This window comes from Rhinatrema bivittatum, chromosome 3 (assembly GCF_901001135.1).
Source record: "Rhinatrema bivittatum chromosome 3, aRhiBiv1.1, whole genome shotgun sequence".
Lineage (NCBI taxonomy): Eukaryota > Metazoa > Chordata > Amphibia > Gymnophiona > Rhinatrematidae > Rhinatrema > Rhinatrema bivittatum.
The window spans coordinates 695267-714030 of record NC_042617.1 but is presented as its reverse complement, the minus strand read 5'-3'; the positions used below and the strand labels follow the sequence as shown (position 1 = coordinate 714030).

The following is an 18764-nucleotide window of genomic DNA, read 5'->3' as shown; positions in this document are numbered from 1 at the left end:
TTCCATTCGGCCTAGCATCTGCGCCATGAGTCTTCACAAAATGCCTCGTAATAGTTGCAGCCTTCCTCAGGATTCAAGGTGTTCACGTCTACCCCTATCTAGACGATTGGTTAATCAGGGCTCCCACTCAGCAAGCTGCTCTGTTGTCCCTCAATCTAACCTTACACACTAATTTCATTAGGATTTCTCGTCAGTTATGACAAATCCTACTTTCCTAGCTTTTAGCAGATGGACTCAAAACAAGTGGGTATAGTGTGCTCGTGCTAGCAGTTGGAGATGGATCTGACGTCAGCACGTGTACATATACCCCCACAGGAAGTGCAGCAATTCAGTAATTTCCGTCTCCAAAGCAGTTTGGAGCTACCTCACGCTCGCTGAGCGTTTTTCCAAATTCTAACGACTAAATTCATAGAAGACATCTATTTATTTATTTATTTATTTATTTAAAAGAATTTATATACCACTTTATAAAATTAGTTTTTGTCAAAGTGGTTTACATTGGAAAGAGTAATAAAATAAAAAGAATAAAATAAAATTATAAAGAAAGGGTAATAAATAAATAAAATTAAAAGTACATAAAATTAATTAATAGCTGGAACAAATTCTAGCTAGAAATAAACAAATATTTACTAAAGTAAATAAAAGTAAAACTGTTGCCGTGGAACTTGCTATTAATACGGAAGGGAGGGGGGAAGGAGAGGAAGGTAGAAAAGTGACAAAGTAAGACCGAAAACTAGGGAACAAATGGGAAAAAAAGGGGGGGGGGGAAATGAAATGAAGAAGAATGATAGTGGCTGTAAATGAGGTGGTGGAGAAGACTTTATGTTTGTTCTGGAGTAAGTGTTTTAAATGCTAATTGAAAAAGATGGGTTTTAAGTGATTTTTTGAAATGGGAAGAATTTGAAATTAAACGAAGAGGATTGGGAAGGGAATTCCATAAAATGGGTCCAGCTACCGAGAAAGCTCGTTTTCGGGTGACTTCTAGCCTTGCTAGTTTAGGAGAGGGGATATCTAGGAGATTTTGGGCAAGAGAACGTAAATGAAGACGAGACCCGCACTCCTGCGGTGATACCATTCGGTCACTCCCCCAGTTGAGTTTCCCGAGGTGATTTCCGTGGTCCCTCGGAGGTAAGTGCCTTGGTCCGGTGGCCGAATCGCGGCAGGGACCTAGCCCCCGAGTGAGAAGGGCTCAGGCGCGGCTTGGCCCCCGAGCGAGACGAATTCGGGCGCGGCCTAGAGCCAGCCTCGGTCCCGGTGTGGACTTGGCCCCCGAGCGAGACGGGTTCGGGCGCGGCCTAGAGGCAGCGGGTGCACTTCCTCGAGCGCGGCGGTGAAGGTACTCACCCTCTCCCCCCGCAGCCGGAGACCGCCCGGGTTGCAGCCGGGAAGCGCCGAAGACAAGGTAAGGCGTATATCGTTACTTGTTGGTCTCCGAGGAACCGAGGAGCAGCAGAGTCTGCCTATGTGGCAGCCCGTCAAGGGGGTCGCCATCTTGCCTGCCTGCTCGCCGTCGCCTTCTGCCTGGATCGTCACGGCGCAAGGGGCACCTGTGGTTACGTGCTCAAGCACATCGGCACCTGTTGCTACGTGCACGGCGATAAGCGCCCGTTACTAATCGCACGACAATAGGCGCCCGTTACTGAGCGCACGGCGATAGGCGCCCGTTGCTAAGCGCGTATTGATGGGCGCACGTGATAGGCGCCCGTTCGCTGCTAGGTGCACGTTCATAGGCGCACGTTGTTAGGCACACGTTGCTGAGCGCTGGTGGCAGGCGTACACCTTTCGCGCATATTGCAAAGCGCAGACTCTAGCGGAGTTAACAGACGAGATGGAGTGTAAGAGAGCCCATGCCTCAGCAGAGCCGGCACGTCCAGAATCAGGCATAAGCCTCTGCTCTGCATGCAACCTCAGAGCCACACAGAACGAGGATGCCCAATGTGAAGAGGCCCTGGGAGTCCCGGGCCAGGGCCGGTCGCAGCCCAGCGTACTTGCCGGTTCCTCAGGGAACACTCCGGACCTCGCAGGCAGCAGTGAGCAGCCAGAGAACCCGAGAGGCCTGGTGCCCCTGAGGCCAGATCCTGCTTCGCTCTCCTAGGTAGAATTATTCAAGGGGATTCATGCCTTTGTCACAATGCAGTCGGCTCCCCGACCGGGTCCATACGTACCGGTTGACCCGGCCCCTGGACCCTCACGGCCTAGGCGCAGCCACTCGCCACCTGAAAGCCCCACTTATGGGGATTCAGATTGCCCGGAAGAAGACGATGAGCCCCCCAAGGAGGGAGAACTTCCCTCGGGGATTGAACCATATCGGACCATGAGGCGCTTCTTTCTCAAAGAGGATCTCCCAGGCCTGATCTCTCAATGCCTGTCGGAACTGGTTCTCCCTGGCCATGACGCCCCAGGGGAACCTAGAATGAACCCTCTGTTAGAGGGCCTACGCCAAACTTCTCACCATTTTCCCCTCCTACAAGCAGCACAGCAGCTAATCGATCTGGAATGGGCTGCGCCGGAGGCCTCATTCAAAGGGGGTCGGACCTTGGCGGGCATGTACCCCTTAGCCCCGGCAACTAAGGAAATGTTGGCATGCCCTCAGGTAGACGCCATAGTTAGCGCAATTGTGAAGCGCACCACCATTCCGGTGGAAGGGGGGACGGCCCTCAAGGATACACATGACCGACGCATGGACGCCATCCTGAAGCAAGCCTTTGAGGTGGCAGCTATGTCCCTACGAATTGCGACCTGCTGCACCGTGGTGACGCCTTCCTGTTTATCATAGGCTAGGAACAACACCCCGGGAGAAGAGATGGAATCAGCTCTCTCGTTCCTCACTGACGCAGCCTCCGACCTAGTCCGTACGGCAGCCAAGGGAGTGTCATCCTCAGTGGCAGCCAGGAGGCAGCTCTGGCTACGTAACTGGTCGGCCGACTCCTCTTCCAAGACACATCTCACGAGGATGCCCTTTGAGGGATCCCTCCTGTTCGGCAGCGACCTCGAGAAACTGGCCAAGAAATGGGGCGCCTCTCCATTACCCCGTCTACCAGAAGACAGGCCAAGGAGGAGGCAACGCCCGTTTCCTAGACCATCCAGAGGTAGAACTTCTCAGCGCTTCAACCCTTACAGGACTCGCTACCAAGCACCTCGTTCGCAGGCCAGGAACCAGTCCTTTCGGACTAAGCACAACAAGAGGGGAACCGGCTCTGGTTCCGGTCCCAGCCGTACCCCGCAATGACAATCAGCCGACCCATCCGGGGGTAGCAGCCATAGGGGGCAGGCTGACCCTCTTCTACCGCAGGTGGGTCGAGATTACCTCGGACCAGTGGGTCCTCTCCATTATCCGAGAAGGGTATTACCAGGACTTTCTGCGGCTCCCGCCGGACAAGTTTGTGGAATCTCCTTGTTCGCCTCTCAAGAGGGCGGCACTAGAGGTTACCTTACAGAGGCTCCTATCCCTAAAAGCCATGATCCCAGTGCCTGCAGGGGAGATGAATTCTAGGCATTATTCCATTTATTTCATAGTGCCCAAGAAGGGGAGGGCACTTTCAGGCCCGTCCTGGACCTCAAGTCAGTCAACCGACACCTATGGGTCCCCAGCTTTCGCATGGAAACTCTGCAATCTGTCAAAAATTCAGTACAGCCAGGGGAATTTCTCACATCCCTAGATCTGTCGGAAGCCTACCTGCATATCCCAATCCATCGGGATCACCAGCACTACTTACACTTCAAAGTCCTGAACCAACACTTCCAGTTTCGGGCGTTACCCTTCGGGTTAGCCACCGCACCGCGGACCTTTACCAAGGTCATAGTTGTAGTGGCGGCGGCCCTCAGGAAGGAAGGGATTCTCGTCCATCCCTATCTGGACGATTGGCTGATCAGGGCAAAGTCACCGGAAGAGAGCCACCGGGCGACCAGCAGAGTTATTGCTCTTCTAGAGAGCCTAGGATGGGTAGTAAACTTGAGCAAGAGTTCCCTCCAGCCATCTCAGTCGCGGGAATACCTAGGAGTCCGATTCGACACCCAGGCAGACAGAGTCAGCCTGACCTCCAAAAGAAGAGCAAAGCTGCGGGATCGTCTGCAGGCCCTGCTGAGCGCCACCCGGCCCACAGCTTGGGATTATCTACAAGTCCTCGGCCTTATGGCATCCACTCTGGAGGTGATACCATGGGCGCGGGCGCATATGAGACCATTACAACGCGCCCTCCTATCTCGGTGGAGCCCGCGATCACAGACTTACACCGTACACCTTCCTCTACCAGCAAGGGTGCGGAATCAGCTACGATGGTGGTTGCAGCAAAGCCACATGAGCCGGGGGTCCAGAATGTCCTCCCCAACCTGGACCCTACTCACGACAGATGCCAGCCTGAACGGCTGGGGAGCACATTGCGAAGAACTCACCGCCCAAGGGCGGTGGAACAGAGAAGAGTCGGGGTGGAACATCAACCGACTAGAGGCACGGGCAGTCAGGCTGGCGTGCCTGCGATTTGCCCACAGACTTCGAAACAGAGCGGTCAGAGTTATGTCGGACAACGCCACCACGGTGGCATACATCAACCGACAGGGCGGAACCAGAAGCCAACAGGTATCCCTAGAAATAGCCCCCTGATGACTTGGGCAGAAGCAAATCTCCAGGACATCTCCGCCGTCCACATCGCCGGGAAGGACAACACCACGGCAGACTTCCTCAGCAGAGAAAGCCTAAGTCCGGGAGAATGGCAGCTGTTGCCCACAGCTTTCCAGATGATTGTGGATCGATGGGGGACCCCGGGCATGGACCTCCTAGCGGACAGGTCCAACGCTCAAGTACCCAGATACTTCAGCCGCAGGCGGGATCCTCTATCCCAGGGGATCGATGCCCTGGTACAGCCATGGCCCCAGGGGATCCTGCTATATGCCTTTCCTCCATGGCCCCTGCTGGGTGCCATTATACACAAGATTCAGCGGCACAGAGGCCTAGTTCTTCTAGTGGCACCGGACTGGCCAAGAAGACCCTGGTACGCAGACATGAGAAGACTACTGGCAGGGGATCCACTTCCCCTGCCTCCACACAGGGACCTGCTGCGGCAAGGTCCCATCCTCCACGAGGATCCAGCTCAATTCTCTCTTATGGTCTGGCCCTTGAGAGGGCTAGACTGAAGAAATGAGGATACTCAGGGCCGGTAATAGATGCACTCCTCCGAGCACGCAAGTTCTCCACATCACTAACATATATAAGGATCTGGAGAGTATTTGAAGCCTGGTGCGAAACTCACGGCACCAAGCCACATGCCGCTAAGATCCCTATCATTTTGGATTTCCTGCAAGATGGACTTCAGAAGGGTCTGTCCCTCAATTCCATCAAAGTTCAAGTGGCAGCGCTATCCTGCTACGGTCCCCGGAGTGACGGCAACAGCATCGCCACACACCCAGACGTTTCATGTTTCCTGAAAGGAGTCAAACACATTCGCCCGCCACTGAAGTGGCCAGTACCCCTGTGGAACCTCAACCTAGTTTTGGAATTTCTAGCGGGACACGCCTTCAGACCACTTCGAGGCCTGTCCCTCCGTTTGTTAACCTTGAAGATGGTGTTCCTGCTGGCTGTATGCTCAGCACGCCGCATCTCAGAGCTACAAGCACTTTCCTGCCGGGATCCGTTTCTCAGAATCACTCCAGAGGCTATCCATCTTCGCACGGTTCCTTCCTTCTTACCCAAAGTAGTCTCACACTTCCACCTCAACCAAACCATATCCTTGCCTACCACGGAAGGTTTGAAGAAGTCGGAAGAAGGTCGAATACTACACCATCTCGACATCGGCAGGCCACTGTCCAGATACCTGGAAATGTCAGAAGCAGTACGAAAGACGGACCACCTGTTCGTCCTTCACAGTGGAAGAAGCAAGGGGAAGCGGCCTCACGGGCAACCATCGCCCGCTGGATCAAAGAAGTTATCAAGGCAGCCTATGTAGAAGCAGGGAAACCACCGCCTCTACGGGTCAAGGCTCACTCTACCAGAGCGCAAGCGGCCTCTTGGGCAGAAACTAGGATGCTGTCGCCTGCAGAGATATGTAAAGCGGCGACATGGTCCTCCCTCCATACCTTCTCCAGATTCTACCGTCTGGATGTCCAGGCCAGGGAGGACACGGCATTCGCGAGGGCAATCCTGAACGGACCTCGGGCAGCCTCCTGCCCAGTCCGGGAGTAGCTTTTGTACGTCCCACTTGTTTTGAGTCCATCTGCTACACGCTAGGAAATGTTGAGATTACTTACCTGATAATCTCCTTTTCCTTAGTGTATGCAGATGGACTCAGCATCCCGCCCGGCTGCCAGCATACATGGGGATTCACCGATTCACGGTAAGCCATGTTTTCTTATGATAGGGCATCCACCCTGCCGGGTGTTGACGCCTTCCGGTTGAGAATCCTGGCGGTCTCCAGCTACTATCAATCGGTCAGGGTAATCCTGTTCATTTAATCGATCGGTCAGTTACACATATATCCATAAAGCTTTTGCAAGGAAGATTACTGAATTGCTGCACTTCCTGCGGGGGTATATGTACACGTGCTGACGTCAGATCAGTCTCCAACTGCTAGCACGAGCACACTATACCCACTTGTTTTGAGTCCATCTGCATACACTAAGGAAAAGTTGATTATCAGGTAAGTAATCTCAACATTAGTCCCATGTCAAACCTTGTCGTTCATTGGGGCAGACTTGGACACCTTGCAGGCAAAGGCTTTTCTGCCTCGCAGCGAGCTCTCACTCTCGTGTCTCTTGCACACCAGCTGCAGTCTCAGCACTCCGTTACTGCACGCCACTTTCTCATTCTCCTGGGACACATGGCGTCCTCAGTTCAGGTCACATCAATGGCCCGTTTGGCCATGAGAGCCATGCAGTGGACTCTACGGTCACAATGGACTCAAAGCATTCAGCCCCTATCGACCATTGTCCACGTAACCGACTCACTCCGTCAGTCTCTTGCCTGGTGGAGAAATCAGAACAACCTCCTCCAAGGCTTGCCCTTTCAGGCTCCAGACCCTCAATTAACTCTCACCACCGATGCTTCCAACCTCAGCTGGGGAGCCCATGTGGCCAATCTGCAGACACAAGGATCTTGGTCTCCAGAGGAAGCCAAACACCAAATAAATTTCCTGGAGCTTCAAGCAATCAGATATGCTCTCAGGGCATTTCAGGATCGCCTCTCAAATCAGGTTATCCTGATCCAGACAGACAACCAGGTGGCCATCTGGTACATCAATAAACAGGGAGGCACGGGCTCCTTCCTTCTGTGTCAGGAAGCTGCACAGATATGGGTGGAAGCTCTCTCCCATTCGATGTTCCTCAGGGCCACCTACTTGTCAGGAGTGGACAATGTGTAGGCAGACAAACTGAGTCGCATCTTTCAACCGCATGAGTGGTCTCTCAACCCCTCAGTAGCGAACTCCACCTTCCAACAATGGGAATATCCTCAGATAGACCTCTTTGCGTCTCCTCAAAACCGCAAAGTAGAGAATTTCTGCGCTCTCATTCGCAACAAACACTCTCAGCCCAGAGATGCATTCTCCCTCTCGTGGGCAACTGGTCTACTTTATGCATTCCCTCCACTTCCTCTTCTCTCGAAGACTCTCGTGAAGTTACGTCAGGACAAGGGAACCATGATCCTAATAGCACCTCTCTGGCCACGCCAAGTGTGGTTTCCAATACTTCAGGATCTCTCCATTCTCAGGTACATTCCCTTACGACAGGACCCGCTTCTGATCACTCAAAACGACGGGTGCCTCCGCCACCCCAATCTTTAAGCCTTGTCCCTGACGGCATGGATGTTGAAAGTTAATCCTTCAGCCACTTAACCTTTCTGAACCAGTTTACCGTGTCCTGATTGCTTCATGGAAGCGAAGCCAGTGTTGGAGCTGCATCTAAGTGAAATATCTAGCTTAATTAGTTAGGGGTAGTAACCGCCGCAATAAGCAAGCTACACCCATGCTTATTTGTTTACCCAGACTATGTAATTCAGTCCTTGTTGGTTGTTGTCTGTATATAACTACCAGACACATCACGCTTAGAGATCGGGCCTTCTCCACAGCTGGTCCAACTTTATGGAACTCCATTCCCCCGGATCTTAGAATGGAACCCAGCATCTCAACATTCAAGAAAAGACTCAAGACGTGGCTGTTCACGCAGGCCTTTCCTAACTCCAACATTATTTAACTCCCTTCAATCAACACACTTCGCTAGTAATAGCATTAATAGCCACCTCTTACAATGTTATTATATATATATATAATTATCTGATCTTCATTTTCCTTCTTACTCCAAGTTATTGATTTCCTTGTTACATGTAACTGCTTTTCTGCACTATTGTTCAAATTGTAAAGTTTATTATAATTGCACCCCTGTTTCTTGTGAACCAGCATGATGGGACTACCGTCTTGAATGTTGGTATATAAAAAAACTTAAATAAATAAATAAAATAAATATAGATCCCCTTTTCTTCATTCCCCATGCCGTTGAAGCAGAGAGCTATGCTGGACATGCACGAAGTATCAGACTTTCTCCCCTGCCATTGAAGCAGAGAGCTATGCTGGATATGCACGAAGTATCAGACTTTCTCCCCTGCCATAGAAGCAGAGAGCTATGCTGGATGTGCACGAAGTATCAGACTTTCTCCCCTGCCATAGAAGCAGAGAGCTATGCTGGACATGCACGAAGTATCAGACTTTCTCCCCTGCCATAGAAGCAGAGAGCTATGCTGGATGTGCACGAAGTATCAGACTTTCTCCCCTGCCATTGAAGCAGAGAGCTATGCTGGTTATGCATTGAAAGTGAAGTATCAGGCTTATTTGGTTTGGGGTAGTAACCGCCGTAACAAGCAAGCTACTCCCCGCTTTTTGTGAATGCAAATCCTTTTTTTCCACATTTCTTCTTGCCGTTGAAGCTTAGAGCAATGTTGGAAATTCTTTACTTTGCGGTTTTGAGGAGACGCAAAGAGGTCTATCTGAGGATATTCCCATTGTTGGAAGATGGAGTTCGCTACTGAGGGGTTGAGAGACCACTCGTGCGGTTGAAAGATGCGACTCAGTTTGTCTGCCAACACATTGTCCACTCCCGACAAGTTGGAGTCGCATTAACCGTGTGTATGTTTATTGAATAAGGGTATTATCTCCAGGTAGTAGCCGTCATTCCCGCGAGCCACCCACTCTTCATTCACGTCCTCTAGACTTTATGGATCCACAGTGTTTATCCCACGCCCCTTTGAAGTCCTTCACAGTTCTGGTCTTCAATACTTCCTCCGGAAGGGCATTCCAGGCATCCACCACCCTCTCCGTGAAGAAATGCTTCCTGACATTAGTTCTGAGTCTTCCTCCCTGGAGCTTCAAATCATGACCCCTGGTTCTGTTGATTTTTTTCTGATGGAAAAGGTTTGTCGTTATCTTTGGATCATTAAAACCTTTCAAGTATCTGAAAGTCTGTATCATATCACCTCTGCTCCTCCTTTCCTCCAGGGTATACATATTTAGATTCTTCAATCTCTCCTCATAAGTCATTCGATGAAGACATTCCACCTTTTTGGTCACCCTTCTCTGGACCGCCTCCATCTTGTCATAAGAACATAAGAAAATGCCATACTGGGTCAGACCAAGGGTCCATCAAGCCCAGCATCCTGTTTCCAACAGTGGCCAATCCAGGCCATAAAAACCTGGCAAGTACCCAAAAACTAAGTCTATTCCATGTAACCATTGCTAATAGCAGTGGCTATTCTCTAAGTGAACTTAATAGCAGGTAATGGACTTCTCCTCCAAGAACTTATCCAATCCTTTTTTAAACACAACTATACTAACTGCACGAACCACATTCTCTGGCAACAAATTCCAAAGTTTAATTGTGCGTTGAGTAAAAAAGAACTTTCTCCGATTAGTTTTAAATGTGCCCCATGCTAACTTCATGGAGTGTCCCCTAGTCTTTCTACTATCCGAAAGAGTAAATAACCGATTCACATCTACCCGTTCTAGACCTCTCATGATTTTAAACACCTCTATCATATCCCCCCTCAGTCGTCTCTTCTCCAAGCTGAAAAGTCCTAACCTCTTTAGTCTTTCCTCATAGGGGAGTTGTTCCATTCCCCTTATCATTTTGGTAGCCCTTCTCTGTACCTTCTCCATCGCAATTATATCTTTTTTGAGATGCGGCGACCAGAATTGTACACAGTATTCAAGGTGCGGTCTCACCATGGAGCGATACAGAGGCATTATGACATTTTCCGTTTTATTCATCATTCCTTTTCTAATAATTCCCAACATTCTGTTTGCTTTTTTGACTGTCGCAGCACACTGAACCGACGATTTCAATGTGTTATCCACTATGACACCTAGATCTCTTTCTTGGGTTCTAGCACCTAATATGGAACCCAACATCATGTAATTATAGCATGGGTTATTTTTCCCTATATGCATCACCTTGCACTTATCTACATTAAATTTCATCTGCCATTTGGATGCCCAATTTTTCAGTCTCACAAGGTCTTCCTGCAATTTATCACAATCTGCTTGTGATTTAACTTCTCTGAACAATTTTGTGTCATCTGCAAATTTGATTATCCAACTCGTCGTATTTCTTTCCAGATCATTTATAAATATATTGAACAGTAAGGGTCCCAATACAGATCCCTGAGGCACTCCACTGTCCACTCCCTTCCACTGAGAAAATTGCCCATTTAATCCTACTCTCTGTTTCCTGTCTTTTAGCCAGTTTGCAATCCACGAAAGGACATCGCCACCTATCCCATGACTTTTTACTTTTCCTAGAAGCCTCTCATGAGGAACTTTGTCAAACGCCTTCTGAAAATCCAAGTATACTATATCTACCGGTTCACCTTTATCCACATGTTTATTAACTCCTTCAAAAAAGTGAAGCAGATTTGTGAAGCAAGACTTGCCCTGGGTAAAGCCATGCTGACTTTGTTCCATTAAACCATGTCTTTCTATATGTTCTGTGATTTTGATGTTTAGAACACTTTCCACTATTTTTCCTGGCACTGAAGTCAGGCTAACCGGTCTGTAGTTTCCCGGATCGCCCCTGGAGCCCTTTTTAAATATTGGGGTTACATTTGCTATCCTCCAGTCTTCAGGTACAATGGATGATTTTAATGATAAGTTACAAATTTTTACTAATAGGTCTGAAATTTCATTTTTTATTTCCTTCAGAACTCTGGGGCGTATACCATCCGGTCCAGGTGATTTACTACTCTTCAGTTTGTCAATCAGGCCTACCACATCTTCTAGGTTCACCGTGATTTGATTCAGTCCATCTGAATCATTACCCATGAAAACCTTCTCCATTACGGGTACCTCCCCAACATCCTCTTCAGTAAACACCGAAGCAAAGAAATCATTTAATCTTTCCGAGATGGCCTTATCTTCTCTAAGTGCCCCTTTAACCCCTCGATCATCTAACGGTCCAACTGACTCCCTCACAGGCTTTCTGCTTCGGATATATTTTAAAAAGTTTTTACTGTGAGTTTTTGCCTCTACAGCCAACTTCTTTTCAAATTCTCTCTTAGCCTGTCTTATCAATGTCTTACATTTAACTTGCCAATGTTTATGCTTTATCCTATTTTCTTCTGTTGGATCCTTCTTCCAATTTTTGAATGAAGATCTTTTGGCTAAAATAGCTTCTTTCACCTCCCCTTTTAACCATGCCGGTAATCGTTTTGCCTTCTTTCCACCTTTCTTAATGTGTGGAATACATCTGGACTGTGCTTCTAGAATGGTATTTTTTAACAATGACCACGCCTCTTGGACATTTTTTACTTTTGTAGCTGCTCCTTTCAGTTTTTTTCTAACAATTTTTCTCATTTTATCAAAGTTTCCCTTTTGAAAGTTTAGCACGAGAGCCTTGGATTTGCACACTGTTCCTTTTCCAGTCATTAAATCAAATTTGTCTCTGTCTCTTTGGAGATACGGTCTCCAGAACTGAACACAGTACTCCAGGTGAGGCCTCACTAAGGACCTGTACAAGGGGATAATCATTTCCCTTTTCTTACTCGATATTCCTCTCTCTATGCAGCCCAGCATTCTTATGTCTTTAGCTATCGCCTTGTCACATTGGTTCGCCGACTTCAGATCATTAGGCACTATCACCCCAAGGTCTCTCTCCTGCCCCGTGCACATCAGCCCTTCTCCCCCCATGCCCACAGGGAAAGCACTCAACTGTTTGTCTCTTTCTATCCGAACCATAGGGCATCCTGTGGGTAAGCAGACTCTCTCCTCCTGGTTGGCGGACTGCATATTCTTTTGCTATCAGCAAGTGGGCATTCCAGCAGGATGTTAGTCCTCACAATATCCGCCCGCCGCCCCACGGTTTTGGGTTTGTAACGTTTTCTTATTTGATTTTTCGCACTACCTGTAGCTTTTAAACAAGACTGAAGGGGGACCCCTGCTGGAGTGGACTGAGAGGGAACTTCCCAAGCCCCTCTCCTAACCTTCTTTCCCCTTACCCTATCCTGCCCTCCCCATCCCTATCTTAACTACCCCAATTTTGGTATTTTACCTTTGCTTCTGCCAAGGAACAGAGCAAGTTGTATGTGCCGGCACAGCAGCAAATAGCCGCTGTGCTGGGTGCCTTTAGCCCCGCCCCTCCTGGCACTTACACACGTCCCGGGGTTTACGCGCATGGCCGGGCCCGTCTGAAAATTGACCCGGTGCGTGTAAACCCCGGGATTTATGTGCGCCGGGGTTTTAAAATTTACCCCTATATATACATGATCGCCATTATGCATGTTTATTAACCCCTTCAAAAAAAATATAGCAGACTGATGAGGCAAGACTTGCCTTGGGTAAATCCTTGCTGGCTGTGTCCCATTAAACCATGTCTTTCTATATGTTCTGAGATTTTATTCTTTAGAATAGTTTCTATGATATTCTCCAGCACTGAGCCCTTTTTAAAGATCAGTGTCTCATTGGCCACCATGCAATCTTCAGGTACAATAGAGGATTTTACTGATAGGTTACATATTACTGGTAATAGATCTGCATTTTTATTTTTTAGTTCGTTCAGAACTCTGGAATGTAAATCATTTTTATTTATTTATTTAGCATTTTTCTATACCGACTTTCCAATAACAGAATTATTGATCAATTCGGTTTACATTCTCAACAATAACAATGACAAGTAAATGTCTTACAATGAACAGGTCGAATTAACTTGGGTTAAGATATATGGGGTTAATAACATAATTAAAAGGTACGGTGCCTAATGTAGTCTAGCTAAACAGGTGGTATTATAATGTTGTTAGATAATTAGACTGCCAAAGAATATGTGATTTCTAGAGGTCTATATAGTTCTCTAGCGTGTTCCCACGGAGGGGATCATTGGCAGGGATATTCCGCAAGTTGATGTTAAGGGAAAGCTTGGTTGAATAACCAAGTCTTGAGTCGTTTTTTAAATGTAGTGGAGCATTGCACTGATCTGAGATCTGACGGGAGAGTGTTCCAGATTTTAGGACCTGCTGTGGAGAAAGCTCTTTTGCTTAATGCTGACTTCATCGGTGGGATTTGAAGGTTGTTTTTGTAGGCTTGTCTCACTGGTCTGGTAGAGGTGTGGAGTTGGAGAGGGAATTTGAGCTCGAGTGGTGCCAGGTTGTGTAGTGCCTTGTGGGTTACTGAGAGCACTTTGAAAAGTATTCTGAATTTGACGGGAAGCCAGTGTAGGCTTTTTAAGATGGGTGAGATGTGGTCTCTTTGTTGGACTTGGTTAAGATCCTCGCTGCAGCGTTTTGCAGCATCTGTAGCGGTTTTATGGCGTTTGCAGGTAGACCCAGTAGAAGTGAGTTGCAGTAGTCTATTTTCGTGAGAATGATTGCTTGTAGAACTAATCGGAAGTCTTTAAACTGTAGGAGAGGTCTCAGTCTTTTTAGGACTTGTAATTTGAAGAATCCGTCCTTTACGATGTTATTTATGAGTGATCTGTAATTCATTTGATTGTCCAGTATAATTCCTAGATTTCTGACTTGTGGGGTCATTGTTAATTGGGTAGACATGATGGTACTTGGAAGTGTGTTGGTTCCATTTTGGGAGATGAGGAGATATTCTGTTTTGTTTTGATTAAGGATCAGGTTGAGGCTAGTGAGTAAGTTGTTGATGGCTTGTTGGCAAGAGTTCCAGAAGTCCAGAGTTTTTTGGAGAGATTCCGTAATTGGAATCAGTCTCTGAACATCGTCTGCGTATAAGTAGTGGATGAGATTTAGGTTGATGAGGAGCTGGCAGAGTGGTAGGAGGTAAATATTGAATAATGTTGGAGAGAGTGACGATCCTTGTGGGACTCCTAAGTTGCAGGTGACTGGTTGAGATTCTTCCTTGTTGACCTTGACCTTATACTGTCTGTTCTGTAGGAATGATTTGAACCAGTTGAGGGCCTCATCTCTAATACCTATGTCTGACAGACGATCTATTAATGTGTTATGATTGACCGTGTCAAATGCTGCTGTTAGATCTAGGAGGATGAGGAGACAGGGATGTCTGTTTTCAAGATTCAGTAAAATAGAGTGCATTAGTGAGATTAGTAGAGTTTCAGTGCTTCGAGATTGGCGGAAGCCGAACTGCGATGGGGAAAGAATGTTGTGGTCATTTAGGTATTCTGTTAGTTGTTTATTTGCAACTCGTTCCAAGATTTTTGCGATGAACGGTAGATTAGCTATTGGACGAAAATTAGCCGGGTTTTCTGGAGAAAGATTAGGTTTTTTTATTAGTGGTTTTATGATTGCCATTTTTAGTGGGTCGGGTACAAGCCCTTGAGAGAAGGAGCAATTGATGATTTGTGCGATGGGTTTGGAAATGGTTTCAGCACAAGAGATGAGGAGATTGGTGGGTATGGTATCCTGAGGGTGTGAAGAAGGTTTGAGCTTTTTTAGGATATTTTCGACCTCTAAGGATGAGGTCGGTTCGAATTCCCTAAGGCTAGCCTTTTGTGATGGGACAGCAGCTCGAGGTATTACTGGTGTAGTATAATTAATATTATTATTATTATTGGATTGCGTTAGTAGGTTTGGGATCTTGTTTTTGAAGTAGGTTGCCAGTTCTTCTGCTTTGCTTGCTGCTTTATCGTCTGGTATGGATGTCGATGGGGGTTTAGTGAGGGATGAGACCAAGGAAAAAAGCGCTCTCGGGTCGAAAATGAAGTGGTGGATTTTTTGTGAGTAAAAGTCTCTTTTTGCTTGGAGGATGGATATTCTGTAATGGTGCATTGTGGTTTTGAATGCCGTGATGTTGGCATATGTTGGGTTTTTGCGCCAATGTTGTTCTTTTTTTCTGAGATCCTGTTTTATGGATTTTAGTTTTGGGGTGTACCAAGGTTTTCTGTTGTCCTTGTTTGCTTGATGGGCTTTGGTGATAGTTGGGCATGTAGTATCGGCCACTTTTTTGGTAATGTTGTTCCAGGACGATATGGCTGAGTCCGCGTTCGTGAGGTCCAGTTGGTTAAGTTCATCTGATAGGCTGTTGCTGAGAATTTCCTGGCTGCACATTTTCTTGAATTGGATTGTGTTATTCTGCTTTTCAAGGGGGGTAGGAAGCTTTATCTTTAGTGCGGTGTTAATCAGCTTATGGTCTGACCAAGGAACTGGAAGGCATGTAGGGTGGGAGGAAGGAGTAAGTTCCTGGTTAATGAAAATGAGGTCCAGCGTATGACCAGCTTTGTGGGTGGGTTCCTTAATTATTTGTTTGAAACCCATGAAGTTTAGTGTGTTTAGGAAAGTTTCACAACTGTGAGAAAGGGGAGATACATCCACATGGAGGTTGAAGTCCCCCAAGAGTATCGCTGGTGTGTCGGCGTTGATGTGCTTTACTATAATTTCAATCAAAGGTGATGGATCGGTTTCAAGGTATCCTGGGGTGGCGTATATAAGCCCGATTTGAAGGTGAGAGGATTTAAATACGGCAAATTCTAGAGAATGTGAAGATATTGATGTTTGTAGTGACATTCCTAATGTTTTTTTTGCTGCAAGAAGAAGACCTCCTCCTCGTTTTTTGAGTCTGGGGATAGAGAATATGTTGTACGAGTGAGTGGGGAGTTGGTTGATTGTAGCGATGTCTTCTGGTTTTAACCAGGTTTCTGTGATTGCGAATAAGTCTGTGTTTGTTTCCAGCAGATAGTCTTTAGCTTGTCAGTCTGCCCTATTACATCATTAGGTTCACCGTGATTTCTTTTAGTTTTTATTTATTTATTTATTTAACAGGTTTTTATACCGACTTTCATAGTAAATAACCATATCGGATCGGTTTACATTTAACAGAGGGAATAACTAAAGGAACAATTCAGGTAAACAATAGATAACAATAGATAGTAATAAGTCAAAGTTACAATCAACGGGAATCGAGAACTTGGAAGCTTAAACAAGCTGGAAAGAAGATAAAGGCAGGTAATAATTATAAAATATACGATAGTGAGACAGGGTTAAAGCTTGAAGGTGCTTTAATCTGGAGGTGCCAGAGTCCGTAGTTCATGAAGATAAATGCCAAAAGGCCTGGAGAGAGTGGAGGGCCATTAGTGATTGTCTGGTGGATCGGAGAAGGCTTGGAGGAAGAGCCACGTCTTGAGTCTTTTTCTGAAAGTTAAGAGGCAGGGTTCCAATCTGAGGTTTGAAGGGATGTTGTTCCAAATAGAAGGGCCTGCTATTGAAAAAGCTCTGTCTTTGGTCGTAGAGAGGCGTGTGGCTTTAGTAGGAGGAAATTGTAGAGTGCCTTTGTGAACATCTCTTGTTGGTCTGTTAGAGGAGTGGAGTTTGAATGGGATTTCCAGGTCGAATTGAAATTGATGATGGATGGTTTTGTGTATTAGGGTGATTGATTTGTATAGGATTCTAAACTTCACTGGTAACCAATGTAGGTTTCTGAGGATGGGTGAGATGTGTTCACCGCGGCTGGTGCTGATCAGCAGTCTCGCTGCCGCATTTTGTATCATCTGCAGTGGTTTGGTAGTAGATTTGGGGAGGCCTAGGAAGAGAGCACTGCAGTAGTCTATTTTGGCGAACAGTAGCGCTTGGAGGACTGTCCTGAAATCATGGAAAAATAGAAGTGGTTTAAGTCGTTTTAGAACCTGTAGTCTGTAAAAGCAGTCTTTGGAGGTTGAGTTGACCATTTTCTTTAAGTTTAGTCGATTGTCTAGTATTGCCCCAAGGTCTCTAACATGCTTACATGTAATATGGGAATTGTGTGGTGATGGTGGCGGAAAATTGTTTTCATTTGAGGAGATGAGGAGTAGCTCCGTCTTTGAGGCATTGAGAACCAGGTTTAAGCTGTTAAGTAGATTGGTGATGGAGAGAAGGCAGTTATTCCAATAAGTAAGAGCTTTTAAGATAGATTCTGTTATAGGGATTAGAATCTGCACGTCGTCTGCGTACAGATAATGAATTAGGTTGAGATCAGTTAACAGTTGGCAGAGGGGGAAGAGGTAAATGTTAAAGAGGGTTGGAGTTCCAGATCATCACCATTAAATACCATTTCTGTCATGGGTACCTCCTCAACATCTTCAGTAAACACCAAAACAAAGAATTCGTTCAGTCTTTTTGCTATGGCCTTGTCCCTAAGTGCCCACTTAAACCTTCGATCATCTAATGGTCAAACTGACTTCCTCACAGGCTTCCTGCTTTTGATATATTTTTTGCCTCTATGGCCAGCTTCTTTTCAAATTCTCTTTTTGCCTGCCTTATTCATGTTTTACATCTAATGCTAGTGCTTATGCTTTTTCCTGTTTCTTCAATTAGATCCTTTTTCCAATTTTTGAAAGATCATCTTTTGGCTAAAAGAGCCTCTTTCATCTGACCTTTTAACCATGCTGGCATTTAGTCTTCATTCTGCTTTTTCTAATGCATGGAATACATTTATTTATTAAACCATCTTATATTACATGATTTACATATTGATGAATGCTGATTGCAGTAAACACATTTATTTATTTATTTTTTTAAAAAAATCTTTTCTATACCGTCGTTTGGAGGATACCGTCACAACGGTTTACATCAAGGTACATAAAATTAATGATACTGTGATTTGAACATTTACAAGTGTGCCATAAGGTTCGGTAACATAGTTAGTGATCAATAATGTTAAATGTAATTAATTAATCATGTCCATGTCTCTATCTCGGTTTTTATTACAGGAATAACTTTAAGATTGTGATTGGTCCTTTAGAGACTACACACTTAGTGAATACAGCAGTGTGTGGGGGTGTTATATAAAATACATAATGCATCATAAACATTTATAATTTAACAACTGGGGATAGAATCTAAAAAAGCTGCACTTCACAGTTGTCCACCTATGACTGACATACTGCTTTTAATTTGCATATGACTGAGTAAATGAAAATGCTTTAATCCTCTTCCTGAATTTGAAATAACATCTGGTCTGGGCTTTCAAGATGGTATTTTTAAACAATGTCCATATCTGATGTAAACGCTTTACCTTTGTAGCTATACTTTTTAGTATTTTTCTGTTTTCCTCATTTTATCAGTCTCCCTTTTAAAAGTTACATGCTAGAGCAGTAGATTTAATTAAATGTCGTCCTTCCAGTTATTAACACAAATTTGATTTCATTATGAACACTGTTGATTGAGCAGCCCCACTATTGTTATTTCTCGCACTAAATCCTACTTTCCACTAACAATTAGGTAAACAGTGGCTCCCTCTCTTGTTAGTTCCCAGACCGGCTGCTCCATGAAGCAGTCATTTATTTCATATAGAAACTTTACCTCCCTAGCATGTCCTGATGTTACATTTACCCAGTCAATATTGGGGTAATTG

General features: G+C 46.1%; 1 protein-coding gene across 1 annotated transcript in view; it reads left to right on the top strand.

Moving 5' to 3' along the window:
- PEX6 (peroxisomal biogenesis factor 6) overlaps nucleotides 1–18764 on the top strand; it is a 195307-nt gene that overhangs the window by 80859 nt on the left and 95684 nt on the right. The gene's annotated exons all lie outside the window — the stretch shown is intronic.